A 22,271-nucleotide genomic window follows, 5' to 3' on the forward strand; every position below is an offset into this window, starting at 1 on the left:
TGATGTATCCAAAATACATAAAGAACCCTTCCAACTCAATCATAAGAAGATAAATAACCCAACTTATAAATAGGCAAAGGATTTATATAGACATTTCACCAAACAAGACAGAGGAATGGCTCAAAAGCACATGAAAGGATGTTCAACATCATTAGTCATTAGGGAAGTGAAAATCAAAACCACAGTGAGATACCACTTCACATGTACTAGGATGACTATAATTTAAAAAGAAGGACAATTACAAGTGTTGGTGAAGATGTGGAGAAATAAGAACTCTGAAACACTGCTGGTGGAAACGTAAAATGGTGCAGCTACTGTGAAAAGCAATCTGACAGTTCTTCAAATGGTTAAACATAGTTACCGTATGACTCAGTGATTCCACACCTAGATATATACCCAAGAGAACTAATCGTGTGACCACAGAAAAACTTGTATGCAGATACTCATGGCATTATTCATAACCACCAAAAAGTGGAAAAAACCCAAATGTTCATCAACCGGTGAATGGATTTTGATTAAAATGTGGTCTATTTGTCAATAAAAAGAAACACAGTACTGTTCCAAGCTACAACATGGGTGAACTGGAAAAACATCATGCCAGGTGAATGAAGCCAGACACAAAAGGCAACACATTGAATGATTCAATTTATATGAAATGTCCAGAATTGGCAAATTTATAGAGACAGAGAATAGATTAGTGGTTGCCTGGTAGTGGAGGGGGGAACAGGAAGGGATCTTTTGGAAAAGACGGAAATGTTCTAACTTGGATTCTGATCATGATTATACAACTCTGTACATTTACTAACGATAACTGAATTGTATGATTCACTTAGAATGGGTGAATTTTATGATAGGTAAATTACACCTCAATCAAGTGGTTTTTAAAATTTTTCGGTGGATTAAGAAAGAGGCTGCTTTGGGTTCCAGATCTGTCTGTTTTTAAAATCTATTTCACTACACCAGTGCTGGGAAACAGGATCAGCTATAAGATTCCTCAGTGTCATTTAAATGAAAACAAACTAGTTGCTTAGCAGAAGAACTGCTTTAGCCAGAACCAAGATTTAGATAAAATAGATCTCATGGTTTTTTGTAAAAGGGGCAGTGAGATGTTATGTGTAACTTCTAAATTAGTCATCAGAAGTGGAAGGAGAGGAATGACTGAGCTACATCAAACCCTTTCCTCCCATACGTCTGTGATCTTCTCTCATTTTATAATTTGGTTTAAGAAATTGAACTTGTTTGATTGTCTGTCTACTCCCCACAACCCCCAGCCCTGGTGTGACAGGCTGGGATTTTTAAAGCTAAGTGCAGGAACGGGAAGCTGAAGGATATTATCACTAAATGGCAAAAAAAAAAAAAAAAAAAAAAAAAAAAAAAAAAAAAGGCAGCATTAAAAGCCCAGCTCAGTTATCTCTTACTTTCTGACCTGAAAAAGCAAGGGAGAGGCTGGGCGCAGTGGCTCACGCCTATAATCCCAGCACTTTGGGAGACTGAGGTGGGCAGATCACAAGGTCAGGAGTTTGAGACCACCCTGGCCAATATGGTGAAACTCCGTCTCTACTAAAAAATACAAAAAAATTAGCAGGGCGTGGTGGCCCATGGTTGTAATCCCAGCTACTTGGGAGGCTGAGGCAGGAGAATTGCTTGAACCTGGGAGGTGGAGGTTGCAGTGAGGTGAGATCGTGCCACTGCATTCCAGCCTGGGCAACAGAGTGAGACTCCATCTCAAAAAAAAAAAAAAAAAAAAAAAAAAAAAAAAGAAAGAAAAAGAAAAGAAATATTTTCAGGATTGCATCAGGCTGGGAGATTTTCCATACTGCATCATTTAATCCTCATCGTGCTGGTAACCTCACCAAAATAATTCTGTCCCCAGCCTCCCATTTTAATGATGTGGAAACAGAGGCTTCTGGAGTTTTTAGGGCTTGGTGCCTGCACTAAGAGATCCCAGAGTGACTGAAGAGCAAGTTTCACTTAAAGGCCCAAGTGGCACCCATCTGCTAAGACCTTCCAGTGAACTTCACATACTCCCCCCACCCCATCCTCTTTTTCATTGTGAAGAGAGGGAAATAAATAAACACTTTAAATAAAGATTCCAGGGAATTGAAAACATGGACATCCGTGCTAACATGAGAAAAGGATACAGTGAATACATCATCCTCTTTTTCACTGTGAAAAGGGGGAAATAAACACTTTAAATAAAGATTCCAAGGAATTCGAAAATATGGATATCCGTGCTAACATGAGACAAGGACACAGTGATTACACCACCAAACCCAGCACACACACAAGTATCATTTCAGGATATGATGAATAATGTTTTCATCTTGTTCCGAATCCTTGGAGATTAAACTCTGAGAAATATACTTTCAAAGACCTAAGTTATTCAGGCTGTTCTCTTCTTGAGGAAAAAAAAAGTGATTGATGATATTGAACTAAATAAAAGAGGTGGCAGGAGAAAAACAGAGGCAGATGCGGCATTTATAAGAGAGAGCTCCCAGGGTGGTTACGAGTTCCTGTAACTTTTGTCTCTTTCAGTCAAGTGACCTGATGGACACCTGTCTGCAGCTGCCACCTCATCCCACACCTGGGGCTCTTTAGCACCACCTGCTGGTCAAGCCTTCTTGCTGGTTCTGGGGCCAGGGTATTTATATATAGGGGTTATTTATATATTTATATATAGAAGTTATTTATATATAGGGGTGTAGATGAGTGTGACTCGATCTGGTTCCTAGTTCTATTCTGATATTCACAGATGATTCATTTATTCATTCATCTATCTATCCATTCATTCTCCCTTCCTTCCATCAAACCATCCACAAAACCTTCACTGATGAATATTCTTGCCAGGTACAGATATTATGATAGCCATGGGATGAACACAGTTCCTATTCTCGTGGAGGTGCCAGCCTATACCAGTAATTCTCAACTCTGCCTGCCTGAGAGCTTTGTTTTGTTCTGTTTTGTTTTGTTTTGAGACGGAGTCTCGCTCTGTCGCCGAGACTGGAGTGCAATGGCACGATCTCAGCTCACTGCAACCTCTGCCTCCCGGGTTCAAGTGATTCTCCTGCCTCAGCCTTCCAGGTTGCTGGGATTACAGGCGCCCGCCACCACATCTGGCTAATTTTTATGTTTTTAGTAGACAGGATTTCACCATGTTGGCCAGGCTGGTCTCAAACGATCCACTTGCCTCAGTATCCCAAAGTGCTGGGATTACAGGCGTGAGCCGCTGCGTCAAAAGCTTTTAAAACATACTGAGATGTCTTCTTTCAGGAAGATTGAGTAGAGGTACTTTCTCTATTCTGCTAAGTACAACTAAAACTCTGGATGTTATATTTAAAGCAAACACAAGAAGACTCTGACAGGTGGAGGCAAAGGCAAAGCAGTGGGGACACCGGGGCCCAATGAGTGACACTGTGATGAGTTCCCTGGGCTTTTGTTTGGCCACATACATCAGAGATTTTGAGCTGAAGAAGCTGGCGGCTCAGAAATGGCAATCGGCACAGGCAAAACAAAAGCCTACTGTGTCTGGCCAAAGGACTGGGAAAGGGGCTGCCTAGCAAAATAGAAAACTTTGAGACAACACCTGCCCTATTTCAGCCAAACACCATAGAAAAACACTGTGCCCCGCTCCTGTCCTAGCCAGATGAGGCGAAGTGGGGAGGTGAGCCAAGACTTCCACCCTTGTCAAGCTGTAATGAAGTGACTCAACTCCTCTTGCTGGGGTGGCGTCCCCGCCATTCCTAGCAGGGAGCCGGGACTTGCATCCTGTCAGGTGGTGACAAGCCCTGCACCCACCCCCACGGTGTCAGTAGGGGTGCATGGGGAGCAGTGAGGAGGCACTCTCATCCCTCCCAACTGGGGACTTATCTGCAGCGGCCTAGTAGGGAGATGCAGCTCCCACATCTGCTCAGCAATAATGAGGAACCCATGCCCTTCAAGTGTCAAGAGAAGCAAAGTGGGGAGCCAGGACATCTACCTCCACCTGGAAGTAATGAGGCAGCACACTCTCCCCTTGTGTCCTCCGGCTTCCCCTGGTACGGCAGTGTCAGTCAAAACCAGATAAATCAGGAGATTTAAATATGATCCTAGGTCTCATAATACCTAAAATTTCCATATTTCAATTGAAAATCATTTTTCACATCAAAAAATGAGAAGGGATTTCAAATAGATTTTTTTTTTTTTTTTTTTTTTTGAGATGGAGTCTCGCTCTGTCGCCCAGGCTGGAGTGCAGTGGCGTGATCTCGGTTCACTGCAACCTCTGCCTCCCGGGTTCAAGCAATTCTCCTGCCTCAGCCGCCCAAGCAACTGGGACTACAGGCGCATGCCACCAGGCCCAGCTAATTTTTTGCATTTTTAGTAGAGACGGGGTTTCACCATGTTAGCCAGGATGGTCTCGATCTCCTGACCTCATGATCCACCCACCTTGCCCTCCCAAAGTGCTGGGATTACAGGCATGAGCAACCACGTCCGGCCCAAATAGGATTTTTAAAAAGCAATCATACTGGCGTGGCTCACGCCTGTATCCCAGCACTTTGGGAGGCTGAGGCAGGCGGATCACAAGGTCAGCAGATCGAGACCATCCTGGCTAACACGGTGAAACTCCGTCTCTACTAAAAATACAAAAAATTAGCTGGGTGTGGTGGTGAGCGCCTGTAGTCCCAGCTACTCGGGAGGCTGAGGCAGGAGAATGGTGTGAACCCGGGAGGCAGAGCTTGCAGTGAGCTGAGATGGCGCCACTGCACTCCAGCCTGGGCGACAGAGCGAGACTCTGTCTCAAAAAAAAAAAAAAAAAAAAAAGCAATCATACTTTGGAAGGCTAAGGCAGAAGAATCACTTCAACCCAGGAATTTCAGACCAGCCTGAGCAACATAGCAAGACCCCATCTATACAAAAAATTTTAAAAAAATTAACCAGGCATGGTGGTGTGCACCTGTAGTCCCCGCTACTCGGAAGGCTGAGGCAGGAGGATTGCTTAAACCAGGAGTTTGAGGCTGCAGTGAGCTATGATCATGCCACTCTACTCCAGCCTGGGAAACAGAGCAAGTCCCTGTCTTTAAAAAATAAATAAATAAAATAAAAATAAAGATAAATTTAAAAATGAATAAAGCAATTAATAGATACCCTGATGACAGAAGTGTTAGAATTATCTGACAAAACATTTAAAGTAACCATCATGAAAATGCTTCAACATGCAAATGTGAACACACTTGAGACACATGAAAAAAATAAGTCTCAGCAAAGACACAGAAAATATAAAGAAGAAGCAATGGAAATTTAGAATGGAAATAATAATTGAAATAAGAACCCAGAGGTGCCCGCCCTGCCTGAGGAGACGGAGGTCATGGCGTGAAGCTGCAGCTGCTGCCGCTGCCACTTCTGCAAGGTCTCAGGGCAGGGCTGCAGCCATGTCCTACTGCCGGCAGGAAGGGAAGGATCGAATCATATTTGTAACCAAAGAAGACCATGAAACTCCAAGCAATGCAGAATCGGTGGCTGATGACCCCAATGATCCATACGAGGAGCATGGATTGATACTGCCAATGGAGACATTAACTGGAACTGCCCATGCCTTGGGGGAATGGCCAGCGGCCCGGCCCCTGTGGGGAACAGTTCAAGTCGACCTTTTCCTGCTTCCACTATAGCACGGAGGAGAGATCAAGGGGTCAGACTGTGTAGACCGGTTCTGGGCCCTGCAGGAATGCATGCAGAAATACCCAGACCTCTATCCCCAAGAGGATGAGGATGAGGAAGAGGAAAGAGAGAAGCAGCCAGCAGAACAAGCAGAGGAAACAGCTCCCACTGAGGCCACTGCAACCAAAGAAGAGGAGGGGTCAAGTTAATGAAGGCCACGAGGCACTGGGCTCCAGTCCTTTTGGAGTGGACCTTTTGCAAAAGGCCTTGTCGTCACCTTCCAAGAAAGTGTCTTCCCCTCTGTTGTCCTGTGCACTGTAATATACAAAATAACTTATTTTGATGATCACGGGTCTTGACCTCTTGACATATACACTGAAAAAAAATGGGGGTTGTATGTATGTGTGTCCTACCCAAACCTGTGGCCGCCACTTTTGAATTCTCTTCTCAGATTGCCCTGAATTTTGCCACTTTTAAATCATGTACTGAATAAGCTCAGCAACTAAAAACCATTACCCAGGAAGGTTTCTTGTGAGTGAGCTGATTTATTCTGATTCATTACATTGCTTTTAGTAGATTTTATACCCCTTGGGGAAATAATACAAGTAATAAAAACAAAGACATCTTCTCTTAAAAATGCTGGGGTAGGGCCTCTAATAGCAGAGGCCAGATGGTCAGATATGATTTCTGCAAACCCATCTTGACCTTGAGTATGTGAAGGGGTACTGTACTTCATTCCTGATACATTTTGGTTTCCATGTTGGTGTTGAGCTCCTGTTTGGACCATCAAGATTTGGACCCTCCCATTCACAGTCCCTTTCTAAGTGAAGGGAGAGGCTGGCTTGGCTGTTCCTTGTTACTCCGAAAGCCCTGGTTTGGGGCCCGTGTTCACACAGGCTCTCAGTCTGGTCAGGTGCAATGTTCTTGAGAGGTGGGGACCTAATTATTACTGGAGTAGCAGCAAGAGAGGGAACATTGTGAATTAAGTATTCAATTAAAAGGAAACATGATTTCTACCTGGAAAAATAAAAAAGAACCCTATTGATAGGCTCAAAAGCAAGAGGGCAGGAACAGAGGAAAGAATCAGTGAACTAGAAGATAAAACAATAGAAATTCCCAAATCTGAACATCAGAGGGAAAAGAGCCTAATAAACAAACAAACAAACAAACAGAACTCCAGGGTCCTGTGGGACTATAACAGAAGAGCTAACATTCATATAATCATAGTCCCAGAAGGAGATGAGAAAGAGGGTGGCAAAGATAATGTGCTTTGAGAAATAATGGCTGAAAATGTCCCAAATTTGGCAAGAGACCTAAATCTACAGAATCAAGAAGCTGTTAACCAAACAGGATAAGCCCCCCAAATATACACCAAAACACATAATAATTAAACTCCTGAAAATGAAAGACAAAAAAACTTGAAAGTGTCAGAGAAAAACACCTTACCATAATGAAAATGACAGCAGATTTCCCACAGAAAACATAGAGACACGAAGAAAATAGCATTATATTTTTCAGATGCTGAAAGAAAAGGACTGTCAGCCCAGATTCTTACACTCAATTAAAATATCTACAAGGAATAAAGGTAAATCAACACATTCTCAGATGAACTTGTACAGGACTGTGTGCTAAAAACTACAACATGCTGATGAAATACATCAAAGATGTAAATAAACGGAGAGTGTGTATGGATCGGAAGTCTCAACAGAGTAAATATGTCAATTCTTCCCAAATTAACATACAGATTTAATGCAATTCCTATAAAAATATCAGCAAGATGTCTTACAGATACAGACAAGACTCTTCTAAAATGTATAGGGAAAGGTGGAGAAACTAGAATAACTCAAATGATTTTGAGAAAAAGAGAATAAAATGGGAGAAATCGACCTACCCAATTTCAAAACTACTATATATTAATAGCTACAGTATTGGCAAAGGAATAGACACATAAACCAATAGAATAGAACAGAGAGTCAAGAAATAGAAATAGAACCACACAAATATTCTCAGGTGATTTTTGACAAAGGTGCAAAATTAATTTAATGGAGGACAGAAAGCATTTTCAACCAATGGTGCTGGCACAATTGGACGTCATAGGCAAAAACTGAACAACAACCTAAACCTTATGTCTTGTAAAAAAATTAACTCAGGCTGGGCACAGTGGCTCATGCCTGTAATCCCAGCACTTTGGGAGGCTGAGGCAGGCGGATCATGAGGTCAAGAGATCGAGACCATCCTGGCCAACATGGTGAAACCCTGTCTCTACTAAAAATACAAAAACAAGTGGGCATGGTGGCACGTGCCTGTAGTCCTAGCTACTTGGAAAGCTGAGGCAGAATCGTTTGAACCTGGGAGGTGGGGGTTGCAGTGAGCCAAGATTGCACCACTGCACTCCAGCCTGGTGACAGAGCAAGACTCCGTCTAAACAAAAAATAATAAATAAATAAATAAATAAATAATTAACTCAAAATGCTCCACAGACCATTAAATGTAAAATGTAAAACTGCAAAACTTGTAGAGAAACACATTAGAGGAAATCTTTAGGATCCACAGCTAAGCTAAAAGTTCTTAGACCTGTGACTAAAAACACGATCCGTAAAAAGAAAAAACAATGAATTGGACCCCATCAAAAGGAAAAATTTCATTCTGTGAAAGACCCTGTTAAGAGGATAAAAAGACAAGGAGAAAATATTTGCCAGTCACATATCTAACAAAGGACTAGTATTTAGAATATATAAAGAACTCTCAAAACTTAACAGTAAAAAGCAGACAATCCAATGAGAAAATGGGCAAATGATGAGGAAACATTTCATCAGATAGATGATACAAATGGCACATCCGCATGTGAAAAGATGTTCAATATTACTAGCCATCGGAGAAGTGCAAATCAAAACCACAATGAGGTATCACTGCACAGCCATCAGAAAGACTAAAATAAAAGACAGTGGCAACACCAAATGCTGATGAAGACTGCGGAGAAACTGTATCACTCATACATTTCTGGTGGGAATGTAAAATGATACAACCATTCTGGAAGAGTATGGCAGTTTCTTAAAATACTAAACATGTAACTACCATAAACTTGAGTAATTGCACTCCTGGACATTTATCCCAAAGAAACTAAGACTTATTTGCCCACAAAAACCCTGAACATGAATATTTATAGCAGCTTTATTCACAATAGCTCAACGCTGGAAACAACTAGATACCCTTTGATGGGTGAATGAGCAACCAGCTGTGGAATACTACACAATAGTAAAAAGGAATGCACTAGTACGATGCCCATCTGCTTGGATGAGTCTCCAGAGAATTATGTGAAGTGAAAGAAGTCAGTCCCAAAAGGTTACTAACTGTATGACATTTATATAACATTCCTGAAATGACACAATTACAGAAATGGAGAACAGATTAGTGGTTGCCAGGGGTTAGGGATGGGGGAGGTGAGAAGGAAAGGGGATGTGGCTATAGAAAGGCAACATTGGTGATGGAACTCTTCTGTACTTGATTGTCTTTATGTCCATATGTTGGTTGTGATATTTTACTACAGTTTTGCAATATGCTACCACTGGAGGAAATTGAGTACAGCGTATGCAGGATTGCTCTATACTATTTCCTACAACTGAGTGTTCCTAAAAGGCTTAATGTAAAAAAACTCATACTGATACCTTGGCCGCACTCCCAGACTCCCAGCCACTATGGTTTAAAGGTCCCTAGGTGATCCAGTGTGCAGCCAGGATTAAAAAAATCACTGGTCTAGGCCAGTGCTTCCTAAACCTTCATATGCAAAAAAATTTTCTGAGAGTCTCATTAAAATGGCTCAGGAGGTCTGAGGTAGGGCCAGAGATTCTGCATCTCTAACAAGCTCCCAGGTGATGCTCAGGCTGTTGGCCCACGAACCTCACTTTGCACAGCAAGGGCTTTTACACTGTGGTTACATCCAGGTTGGGTTCATAAGAATTATCAGAGCAACTGTGAAATATATCGTACACTGGGATCCAGCTTAGTCGATTCAGTAGGATCCAGTAGGTCTGGACTGGTGCCGATGACTCTGTGTTTTTTAATAGCTCCCCTGGTGAACGTGGTGCCCAGCCAGGTTTGGGATCCAGAAGCAAGCTGCCTCTTGCTCCTTGATTCCTCTGTGTATGAGCTCACCTTGGCACCCAAGGCCAATAATGGAATTTAAAGTTCTTGTCTTCATGCCCAGTACTTTCACCATCTTAGACCTGGGGTCAGGCCCTGGGACTTGGTCTCTCTCATCTGCCCCTGAACCTACCCAGTGGACTTCAGTCAGTGTCACCTCCCTAGAACATGCTCTGGTGTCTCCTGTCCGTCGCTGGCCTTCTAGAGGCCAGCCGCCTACTCCTTTTGTTCATCCTTTGGAGGCTGCCTTGGTCTAAGCTCGTTTGCTCTCACCTGGGATACTGCAACGCCCCCTATCTGGCCAGCCTGCTTCCAATCTCACTCCCTGTAGTCCCCACCCATGTCAACTGCAAGCAATCTTTCTAAATCCACATTTCTCTCCTTCAGTTACTAACTTATTCCTATTATAATTTTTGCTGATCTATGTCTTTCCTATACCACCATTTACTTTATATATATATTTAAATGGATCTACTTTTTGCTGAAGTTTATTTCACTACCACATATGAAAAACAAGTTACCATTTTTTTGTTATCTACAGAACTTTCCATAGGCATAAATAAGATGACAATAAAACAATGTGATTTAATTCTAGCCAGATATTGTGAGGAAGGCTTTGCTTTGTTAAAGAGAAACCTTAGCAAGAGTAAGATGGGTGTTAAAAACCTCCCAGCACCAAACTGAGACTCTCTTGGAGGTAATCAGGACTGAAATACACAAGTAAGACTTGAAAATCTGTGTGAGTCAATATTAATTAATGGTACATCTCTGTACCATTTACAGTCACTTCAGGTAACACCCAAGATGTGGTAAACACTGTCTTAAATCTTGCCATATATTGCTTTGCTCCTAAATGCCTTGAAGGAAAAGTTCAGACTCCTTAGGCTGTTGGTATGACATTTCCTCCATGTTTTGACCCACAGCACTCCAGCACAAATGAACTCGCTGTCCCCAAACACCCCAGGTTCTTTCAGGGTTTGGGGATTCTACACACAGTATTCTCTTCTCCAGGAAGAGGATGCGTCTTGCAGATTAGCATTTCATTTATATTTACTATTGTCTCCTTATGGGCCCATTTCAGAGCCACCTGGAACAAAGTAGGTGAGAAGAATGAAAAGGACAAAGGAGAGGTGGAAAGGTTGATAAAGAAGATGGGAAGAAAAAGGAAGGGAAGGAGGCAGAGGGAAGGAAAATATTGATGAACTTCTATTTATTCTACAAAGTCCATCTTAACTGTTCCTTCTTTTTTGAAGCTTTCCTGTATCCCTTAGCCATATCTAAGCATTTCTTCTTCTGGGTTCCCACAGTATTGTTTCCGTATCTCTATTAAGGCATTTAACGCTATATTCTTTTTTTTTTTTTTTTTTTTGACGTAGTCTCACTCTGTCGCCCAGGATGGAGTGCAATGACAAGATCTCGTCTCACTGTAACCTCCACCTCCCGGGCTCAAGCCATTCTCCTGCCTCAGCCTCCCAAGTAGCTGAGACAACAGGCGTGTGCCACCACGCCTGGCTAATTTTTGTATTTTTTTAATAGAGATGGGGTTTTGCCATGTTGGCCGGGCTGGTCTCAAACTCCTCAGGTGATCCACCCACCTCGGCCTCCCAAAGTACTGGAATTACAGGCATGAGCCACTGTGCCCGGCCCATTATATTCTACTGAATGAATTCAGGTGTTCTTCACGCAGACTTTGTTGCCTACAAGGGCAGGAGCACTGTGATATTCACTTACATTTCCAGCACCTAGTCCAGTGGCTTTCAAACTTGGCTGCACATTGGAATCATGAACAGAGCTTTAAAAAAATACTGATGCTGAGGACTCACCGCTCCTGGATTTGATTCTGATGTAATTGGTCTGGGGTGTGTCTGGGTTTCAGGATTAAAAAAAAAAATTTGTTAGAGACAAGTTCTCGTTCTGTTGCCCAGGCTGGAGTGCAGTGGCACGATCACAGCTCACTGTGACCTTGAACTCCTGCCCTCAAGCAACTCTCCTGCCTTGGCCTCCCAAAGCAGTAGGATTATAGGCACGAGCCACTGTGCCTGGCCTGGATTTTTAAAACTCTCCAGATGGTTCCAATGCAACCAATATTGTGAATCACTTTCCTAACTAAAGCTGAATTATGGTAGGAGGAGTTCAGTAAGTGATGAATGAATAAGTAGATGAATCCTGCCTTTAACGCACCACAGTTCTGACCCAACATGACCACATTCAGAGTTTCATGTTATGCTAATTCATTAATATATTCAGGAACTATTAATTAAACAATAATGTGGTACCAGGTATTATGCTAGGCCAAGCCACTAGAGATGGACATGTGAATAAGACTTCCAATTCTCCCCTTGTTTTTTATATGCCTTAGGGATGGCTGGGGCCTGTCCTAGTTCATCCAAGAACTTTCTGTCCTGCTGATTAATTGGCCAGCTCCAACAGCAATCATTTCCCTAGTAACTGATAGCAAATCTTACTTCTGGCTGCTTCCTTGGGCAAATGCTATCTAAGGACAGACTCTATTCACTCTCAGAGAGAGCAAGTTCCTAGGGGGTGTGGGCAAGTCAAGAAACCACAAAGAAAGTGGTCTTGTCTAGATCTCTCCAAGCACTCCAGAAGTGAAAGGGAGATGCTCAGGTGCAGACCAAAGTCCTGTGCAGCTCACACAGGCCTCCTTCTGGGTGTGTATTTACATAATGAAAATGTAAGGCCGGGCGTGGTGGCTCACGCCTGTAATCCCAGCACTTTGGCAGGCTGAGGTGGGCAGATCACCTAGGTCAGGAGTTCGAGACCAGCCTGGCCAACATGGGGAAACCTCGTCTCTACTAAAAATACAAAAATTAGCCAGGCATGGTGGCAGGCGCCTGTAATCCCAGCTACTTTGGAGGCTGAGGCAGGAGAATTGCTTGAACCAGGGAGACGGAGGCTGCAGTGAGCTGAGATCGCGTCACGGCACTCCAGCCTGGGCGACAGAGCGAGACTCCATCTCAGAAAAAAAAAAAAGATCTTAATCACCCCATAGGTAAATGGCATTTCCTTCCCAACCACTACGGTCCCATGCTCAGACCTACTTCAAAACTCTGCACTACAGGTAACTGAAGAGCAGAGATGATGTCCATGTGGGGTCACCCCTGTTCTGTTCTGCTGCAGACTTTGACAACATCTTCTCTCGACTGCTGTCACAGCTTCCTAACTGGTCTTTCTGCTCCTGGTTTTGGCCTCTTTCACACAGAAGCCAAATGATCTTTCTAAAACCACAAATCCAATTCCCCTCCTCAAAACTCTTTAATGGCTGGCCACTGTTGTCAGGATATACAGAAGCCCCCTGACCCCACATGTGTGATACAAGGGTAACAACCCAAATAAAACTGGACTGTTTTGCATCCAGTCTACCCATGGTATCTTTTTTTTTTTTGAGACTGAGTCCTGCTCTGTCACCCAGGTTGTAGTGCAATGGTGCTATCTTGGCTCACTACAACCTCTGCCTCCCAGGTTCAAGCAATTCTCGTGCCTCAGCCTCCTGAGTAGCTGGGATTACAGGCAACTACCATGATGCCTGGCTATTTTTTTGTATTTTTAGTAGAGACGGGGTTTCACCATGTTGGCCAGGCTGCTCTCCAACTCCTGACCTCAAGTGATCCACCCGTGTTGGCCTCCCTAAGTGCTGGGATTACAGGCATAAGTCACCACACCCAACCCCACGATCACATTAAAAAGAAATTCAAGTCCAACATCCAGAAAATAAAACGATATGGAAAAGTAACTTCAACCTTTACTGAAGACTCTCAAAGAGGCAAAACCATCACAAAGAACTTCTTTTCCCATCTGTCACCACATAGTGCCAGCTACAGCATCAGCTGCTCATCCTCAAATCTTCCTGCTCTCTCTCTCAAAAACTTCATGTTGTCTTGGTTCCCCTTTAATTCCCTTTTCCCTTCTTTCACCCACTCTTCAATCTTTCTGATTTATTGAAGGGTATCATGTAATTTCTAATATAAATGAACTTAGCTTTCCCAGTGCCCTCTTTTCTTTATTCATTACTCCAATCAGCCTGGCAAATGCCCACGAGATAAGCAAACAGGTCTACTCTGGAAATGGAGGGAGGGTGCCGGGCAGTGGCTAGTTATATGTCAATACCTTCAACCCATCACACAGAGCTTTTTCCACCTGGTCTCACCTTACCGTGCAGCCTCATCTCTGATTCTCCACTCTCCCCAAATAGGTCCTGCTCGTGTACACCCCATACCTTTACAAACGCTGCTCTCCTGCCGGGAATGCCTGTTCTCATCCTCTTACCCTGGCAAGACATTCGGTTAGTTCTTTACAACCCAGTTCTGACGTCACTTCCTTTTAGGCATTCCTCCATCCCACCGGGCTGGGTTAATTCACTTCCTTCTCCAGGGCTTTGCTGAACTCTGCACAGACCTCAATTACAACCCTTATAAAGCTGGGTTGTGGTCGGGTGTGGTGACTCATGCCTGTAATCCCAGCACTCGGGAGGCTGAGGCATGTGAATCGCCTGAACCCGGGAGGCAGAGGTTGAAGTGAGCCGAGATCGTGCCACTGCACTCCAGTCTGGGTGACAGAGCGAGACTCCATTTCAAAAGTAAATAAATAAATAAGTAAATAAATAAATAATAAAGCTAGGTTGTAATCCCTTAATTACTGATCAGACTTTTTTCACTAGACTGTGGGTGTCACATGTGGGTCTGAGTCATCTCTGTGACCTCAGAGCCAAGAACTGGGGAGGTGCTTAATCAAGTTACTGAATGCTCCAGAAATATGTTCCCGTCACTGAGTGCTTCAAAGAGGCATTCACCTGCCCCCTCTTCCCTGATCATCCCTCGGGGATACCTGGAGTGCCTGCCAGATCAGAGTTTGAGAGATCTGCCCTGGCAGTCACCTGACTAGACCTACATATCCTCCCGTGTCTGGCCAGCCTTCCAGAGAGCAGTCTGTCCCTCTCTCCGACTCCAGCCGGCCAGGCCTGGTTCTCACATCGTCAAAAATAAAAGGAGTTAAAAGAAGCCAAGCGATTAGGCAAGAAAAGGATATGAAGGCATCCAGACTTGAAGGAAAGAAGTAAAACTATTTGAAGACAACATGGTCTTGTTTGTAGAAAATCCTGGGGAATCTACAAGAAAACTTTTAGAACTCACAAATGAGTTCCAGGGACCCAAGTCCTCAGTTTGGCCTTGAAGGGGTCCCTCTGTCTCCTGGCCCTACTCCCCCTTTCCTGCGGCACTTCCCAGCACTCCTCCTGTGAGTGGCTCTTAGCAGCCGCAGGTGGAGCATCCCCTCTCTTCTCCCTGCCTGGGTAGAGCCTTTGAAGAGCTTCTGTCTCATCTTCACCTCATTCCTAAAGTCCTTAAATAAGGGGCATATTTATCGAGGATAAGAATTGGACCTGTGTTATCTCATTCAATCCTCACAGCAAGGCTTGGAAGTGGGAACTGTAATTATCACCCCCATTTTTCAGATGAGGCTCTGGGAACCTACGCCCCTGGTCCAGCCTCACACAGTTATGAGGCCCACTGGGTTTGAAAGCAAGGGCTGCCTGACTCCAACATCCAATTTCTTTTCTTTTTTGAGATGGAGTCTCTCGCTCAGTCGCCCAGGCTGGAGTGCAGTGGCGCATACTCGGCTCACTGCAAGCTCCGCCTCCTGGGTTCACGCCATTCTCCTGCCTCAGCCTCCCGAGTAGCTGGGACTACAGGCGCCCTCTGTACTGTAATCATTTATGTAGAGCTTTTCTCTCCCCTGTTTGGCTGGAAGATCCATGGGAGCAGAGGCCATGTCTTATTCAGCCTCACATGCTAGAACTGCTTGGCACATGGTAGGCACGCACATTGCACGGCTTCAGAAAGAGTGAAACGAGATGGTTGAGGCACAATACACTAAAGAGAACAAATGTGTGTTCCCTTTTGCATGCACAGGAGAGATGGCCTCAATCATATTTGGGGTGTCAGGATGATGTGGCTGGAACATGTCATGGGGGAAGGCCGTCTCCCTCCATGCTGACAGTGCCCTCTGTGTCCCCTCAAGGCTGCAGAATAGTCATCCTGGAGAGAAGGGCCCAGTCTTCAGGGCAAGGATTTGTGTGCTTATCTTTGTTTACTGTGCGTTTGGCACAGTAGAAAATATTTGTTGAATGAATTTGCTGTGTGACGCTGAACCCTTCTCTCAACTTCTCCAGGCCTTCTCTGTTAAACAAGCGGGTTGCTCAAGATCAGGGATTTTTCAAACATTCCCCCTTCCCCCTTTTCTTGGTAGCGCAACTACTGGTTTATGTACAATTTATATAAGACAGATAGAAGCAGCTTGCTGCTGTAGCTGGAGTGGAGTGGGGGAACCCAGAGCCCTGTCTACTTGACTCCCTCTCTTTGCCCCACACTCCCCAGAGGCCCCTCAGAGCAGCTTGAGAACAGTCAAACTGGAGGAACTCTAAAGGGCCTTGAAATTCAGAGAGCTCTGTAAGGAGCATCCATTTTTTTTTTTTTGAGACAGAGTCTCGCTCTGTTGCCCAGGCTGGAGTGCAGTGGCGCCATCTCCCGAACAACTACACCATCACTGGAATAAAGGATTACTGGACACTTTTAAAGAGAAACTGATATACTCATGTTCATAGCAGCATTATTCACAATAACCAGAAGGTGGAAGCAACCCACATGTCCATCAGCAGATGAATGGGGAAGGCCTGGCCTTTTTTTTTTTTTTTGAGACGAAGTCTCACTCTGTCGCCAGGCTGGAGTGTGATGGTGCGATCTCTGCCTCCCAGATTCAAGTGATTCTCCTGCCTCAGCCTCCTGAGTAGCTGCGACTACATGCACGCGCCACCATGCCCAGCTAATTTTTGTATTTTTAGTAGAGGCGGGGTTTCACCATGTTGGCCAGGATGGTCTTGATCTCTTGACCTCATGATCCGCCTGCCTTGGCCTCCCAAAGTGCTAGGATTACAGGCGTGAGCCACTGCACCCGGCTGGAGCATCGGCATTTTAAAAGAGTGGCTCTGAGAAGAAAAAATCCTTTACCACATATTTGGACAACTATTATTTAATGCGCTTGAATGGTGGAATGTAACGGCCTTGATTAGGAGTGGGAGGGTGTAGTGTTGCCTTAGGATGGAGAGTTTATGTTTCCCAGGGCCTCCAAACCCCCTCGGTCTAGGGGGCCACTAGTTCTGCCTTACTATTTGTGCAAGTGGGCCCTGACGCGCAGCTTGCCAGCAGATACTCGGCCGCTGTACTTTCCCGTCAGCCTGCCATCTTCTTCTTCTAAGTGGCTATCTGCTTCACTCCTACTTTTCTCCATTGATTTTTCCCTCCTCCTGTTTTCCAGAACTCACAAAAACCTCCACTGGTTCTAAGCATTTTACATAGTGCTGTGAACTTGCTGGAGGAAGTTGAATAAATGGATGCGTGATAGGCAAATCGCCCTAGATTTTGGTATTTTAGTTAAAATTCCACACAACACCTGGGATATATAATCACACAGAAACCACTTAGCTTCTTGTGAAAACAATCACAGAGTCTAGGAAATGGAAAAATAATCACAGTTTTCATAAATTGTCCCCATGAGGACCCGCTCAATGCTGGGAAGTTACAGCTGTGCACACTTCTAGCTGTGGCTGCACCCACCCTCACTCCCACCCCATCCTGTGCCTCCTGCCACCTTGCTATTTACCCAGTTCCTGACTGTGGGTATTCAAGAGAGCTATTAAGTGACTATTGGTATCTAGCCGAGATGCTCCCCTGTACAATCCGAACAACTACACCATCACTGGAATAAAGGATTACTGGACACTTTTAAAGAGAAACTGATATACTCATGTTCATAGCAGCATTATTCACAATAACCAGAAGGTGGAAGCAACCCACATGTCCATCAGCAGATGAATGGGGAAACAGAATGTGGTCCTCACATATCATGGAATATTTTTAAGCCTTAAAAAAGGAAGGGTATCTGGCACATGGTACCACCTGGATGAACCTTGAGGACATTCTGCTAAGTAAAATATGCCAATCAGAGAAAGAGAAACACTGCATGATTCCACTTATATAAAGTCCCTAGAGCCATCAAATTCATAGAGATAAAAAGTGGAATGGTGGCTGCTGGGGGCTGCGGGAAGGAGGAAAGGGGAGTTAGTGTTTAATGGGCACAGAATTTCAGTTTTGCATGGTGAAGAGTTCTGCAGGTGGATGGTGGTGATGGGTGGTGATGGGCGCATGATTGTGTGGTTGTGAATGTAGTTAGTGTCACTGAACCGTGCATATAAAATGGTTAAAGTAGAAAGTATTATGGAGATATATATATATATATATTTTGAGATGGAGTCTCGCTCCGTTGCCCAGGCTGGGGTGCAATGGCGTGATCTCGGCTCACTGCAACCTCCGCCTCCCGGGTTCAAGCGATTCTTCTGCCTCAGCCTCCCAAGTAGCTGGGATTACAGGTGCATGCTGCCACACCCGGCTAATTTTTTTTTTGTATTTTAGTAGAGACAGGGTTTCACCGTGTTGCCCAGGCTGGTCTTAAACTCCTGAGCCCAGGCAATCCACCCGCCTTGGCCTCCCAAAGTGCTAGGATTATAGGCGTGAGCCACCGCACCTGGCCCCGTGTTATGGATATTTTACCACAATTAAAAATAAATAAATAAATGAGAAACTAAACAGCTCCTTAAAGCCCTTTGACAAGGTCTAACATTAAAGGATTTGTCAACTTAAAGGCATCTTAAGAAGAAATCCTCCTGGGAATTCATGGTAGACTGAATGGAGGTGTCTTGTGGTAGAGAGCATTGATTGAGTTATTACACTTTAAACCAAATTTTCTTATAAACTCATATTCCCACGCCCAGATACTTCGGGGGTAGTGACTCCAGACACTCTATTTAACATTGAACTTGATTTCTCCTTCTCATCTCAGTTAAAGAATTGGGGATTGGTCTCTTTTATGCTCATGGGGAAGCAGGATTCTGAATAAAACTGATTGTCTCTGCGATTGGTTTTCTTTTCTTGTTATTGACATAGAACAATCATAAAACCATGAAATGCAGCAAAATAATGTGTACATTATTATTCTACTTATATAGTACAGAGAAATGCAGGGGGAAAAAGTGAATCTTTGAGAGGTAGGCCACCCTTCCCTGGGGTTGTTATAATGAACCTCAACTTGCCTGTCCTTTAAGTTCAGCACAGCCCGATAAAGGAGGGCAAACAAGGGTTACAAGAGGCAGCCCAACAAGAAGGGTAAAACCAGCATGATCTTCCCTGCACGGGATGACGGAAACCAATTTACCATCTCAGCTGTGTGTCTAAGGCGCCTTTTCACCTGCCGGTGTGCATGGGCAGCCCTGCAGCTCCACACCGCCTCTTGCTGGTTGCCTACTGGAGTGGCTGCAGGCTCTGCACTGGGTTGTAGGAAACCCAAGCACCGGCAGCCTCATTCCTAAGCCCCTTGCGTATCAATAAACAGGACCCTCCACCTCAGCAGTACTGTTCTCACAGAGGACAGGGATTCTCAGGACAGTGATGAGGTAACCGGCCTCAGAGACAGGCGGCTTTACCAAGACTACACAGCAAGCCAGGGTTGAAGCTGACAGTAGCACTTGGGGTTTCTTAGACCCAGGTCCAATTCTTTTTGGAACCAAACAATTAACATTTATAGCAGTTACCCCAGGCCAGGTGTGGTACTTGGGGATTGATAGGTATCGTTTTACTAAAGTCCCACCACAATGCTAGGAGGTAATTACTATTACAATTACTTTTCCAGATTACTTTTATAGAGTCTTAGAGAGCTTAATTAATTTGCCAAAAGTCACAGAGCTAACAAAAAGCAGAATCTGGATTTTAACCTTGGTCTGCGTGACTACTCTATCTGTTTGTAGCCAATACTTCCTCCCTTCCTTTGTCAGAAGATTTTTGGTAAAAAAAAAAACAAAAACATTAAGTTACCACAATTAAAATAAATAAGAAAGAAACTAAACAGCTCCTTAAAGCATCTTGACAAGGCCTAACATTAAGGGATTTGTCAATTCAAGGTCATCTTAGGAAGAAATCTTCCTGGGAATTCAGCGTAGACTGAATGCACGTGTCTTGCAGCAGATACCAGTGCATTGATTGAATTGTTTCACATTAAATTAAACTTTCTTTCCTTTTTTTTTTTTTTTTTTGAGACGAAGTCTCAACTCTTATTGCCCGAGCTGGAGTGCAGTGGCGTAAACTCGGTTCACTGCGACCTCCACCTCCCGCGTGCAAGCGATTCTCCTGCTTCAGCCTCCCAAGTAGCTAGGACTGCAGGTACGCACCACCATTCCCAGCTAATTTTTCTATTTTTAGTAGAGACAAGGGTTTCACTATGTTGGCCGGGCTGGTTTTGAACTCCTGACCTCATGATCCGCCCGCCTCGGCCTCCCAAAGTGCTGGGATTACAGGCATGAGCCACTGTGCCCAGCCTATTTATTTATTTTTAACTGTGGCAAAATACCTACAGTAAAACACTTACCACTTTAACCATTTTATATGCACAGTTCAGTGATACTAACTACATTCACAACCACGCAACCATGAACTCATCACCACCATCCATCTCCAGAATTCTTATAATAATCCATTAATTCATGTGCTAGGTTTGTATGGTTTTCTGGAGTCACTGCTCCCTGAGGTATTTAGACACAGCAATATGAGTTTATAAGAAAATTTAGGCCAGGCGTGGTGGCTCACTCCTGTAATCCCAGCACTTTAAGAGGCTGAGGTGGGCGGATCACGAGGTCAGGAGTTCGAGACCAGCCTGGCCAACATAGAGAAACCCCGTCTCTACTAAAAATACAAAAAATTAGCTGGGCATGGTGGCTTATGCCTGTAATCCCAGCTACTCAGAGGCTGAGGCAGGAGAATTGCTTGAACCTGGGAGGTGGAAGTTGCAGTGAGCCAAGATCATGTCACGGCACTCCAGCCTGGGCAACAGAGCAAGACTCTGTCTCCAAAAATAAATAAATAAATAAATAAATAAATAAATAAGGCTGGGCACGGTGGCTCACGCCTGTAATCCCAGCACTTTGGGAGGCCAACGCAGGCGGATCACCTGAGGTCAGGAGTTTGAGACCAGCCTGGGCAACATGGTGAAACCCCATCTCTATGAAAAATACAAAAAATTAGCTGGGCATGGTGGCCCACGCTATAATCCCAGCTACTCAGGAGACTGAGGCAGGAGAATCACTTGAACTTGGGAGGTGGATGCTGCAGTGAGCCGAGATCACGCCACTGAACTCCAGTCTGGGCAACAGAGCAAGACTCCATCTCAAGAATAAATAAATAAATGAGAAAGAGAACTTTGCTGTGTGCCCCTCATATGTGTCCCGTCCCACCCATGGCCCCCACAAGAAACCACTGTCCTGACTTTTAAGGAATCACTCTTGTGTCTTTTAAAATTTTTTTTTTTTTTTTTTTTTTCAGATGGAGTCTCACTCTGTTGCCTAGGTTGGAGTGCAGTAGCACGATCTCAGCTCACTGCAAGCTCCGCCTCCTGGGTTCAAGCTATTCTCCTGCCTCAGCCTCCTGAGTAGCTGGGACTACAGGCACCTGCCACCACGCCTGGCTAATTTTTTTTTTGTATTTTCAGCAGAGATGGGGTTTCACCATATTGGCCAGGCTGGTCTTGAACTCCTGACCTTGTGATCCACCCGCCTCGGGCTCCCAAAGTGCTGGGATTACAGGCGTGAGCCACCGCGCCCGGCCTTAAAATTGTTTTCTTACTCAAATGTACGTACCTAGATACTACATTCTTGAACATTTGAAAAATTTGCTGCCTTTTAATTCTTTTTAAATTTGTGGGTTCCTCATTCATCCTTTTATTTCCTTATACTTTTTCCTTGAAAGAATCTGGAAGTTTGACTGTTGCATCTCCCTTGGCCTAACATTGCTGACTGCACACTTGAGGTTCTGTTCAACACACTGCTGTGTCCTGCGATCGTCCTGCGAATTGCCGGCTGAATCCAGAGACTGACTCAGGCTCACGATTGATCCCTTTGGTCAGACTGCAGGTGGGGCTTGGCTTCTCTAGGTCATATATAATGTCTGGTTGTCTCATTTTCTAATAATCTTAGCAGCTGTTATACTTAATACCTATATCTATTCCTCTGTTCCCTTAAAAATTCTAATTGTGTAAAATATATATAATACAGAATTTACCATCTTAACCATTTTAGAGTGTACAGATCAGCAATGTTAAGCACATTCATATTGTTGTGCAACCAATCTCCAGAACTCTCTTTATCTTGTAAAACTGAAACTCTATATTTACTGAACAACTCCCCATTTTCCCCTCCCCTAACCCCTGGCACCCACCATTCCACTTTCTTTTCCTTTTTTTTTTGAGACCGAGTCTCGCTCTGTCACCCAAGTTGGAGTGCAGTGGCTCCATCTCGGCTCACTGCAACCTCTGCCTCCCAGGTTCAAGTGATTCTCCTGCCTCAGCCTCCTGAGTAGCTGAGCTTAGAGGCACCTGCCATCATGCCTCAA

The 22,271-nt window shown here is 44.3% G+C and overlaps 1 protein-coding gene and 1 pseudogene across 3 annotated transcripts in view; one reads left to right on the top strand and one right to left on the bottom strand.

The window, feature by feature from the left end:
• Positions 1–22,271, bottom strand: part of HRH1 (histamine receptor H1) — a 106,700-nt gene that overhangs the window by 23,299 nt on the left and 61,130 nt on the right. The window lies entirely within an intron of this gene.
• Positions 5,329–6,418, top strand: LOC129471409 (mitochondrial intermembrane space import and assembly protein 40-like; annotated as a pseudogene).

This window comes from Symphalangus syndactylus, chromosome 21 (assembly GCF_028878055.3).
Source record: "Symphalangus syndactylus isolate Jambi chromosome 21, NHGRI_mSymSyn1-v2.1_pri, whole genome shotgun sequence".
NCBI lineage: Eukaryota > Metazoa > Chordata > Mammalia > Primates > Hylobatidae > Symphalangus > Symphalangus syndactylus.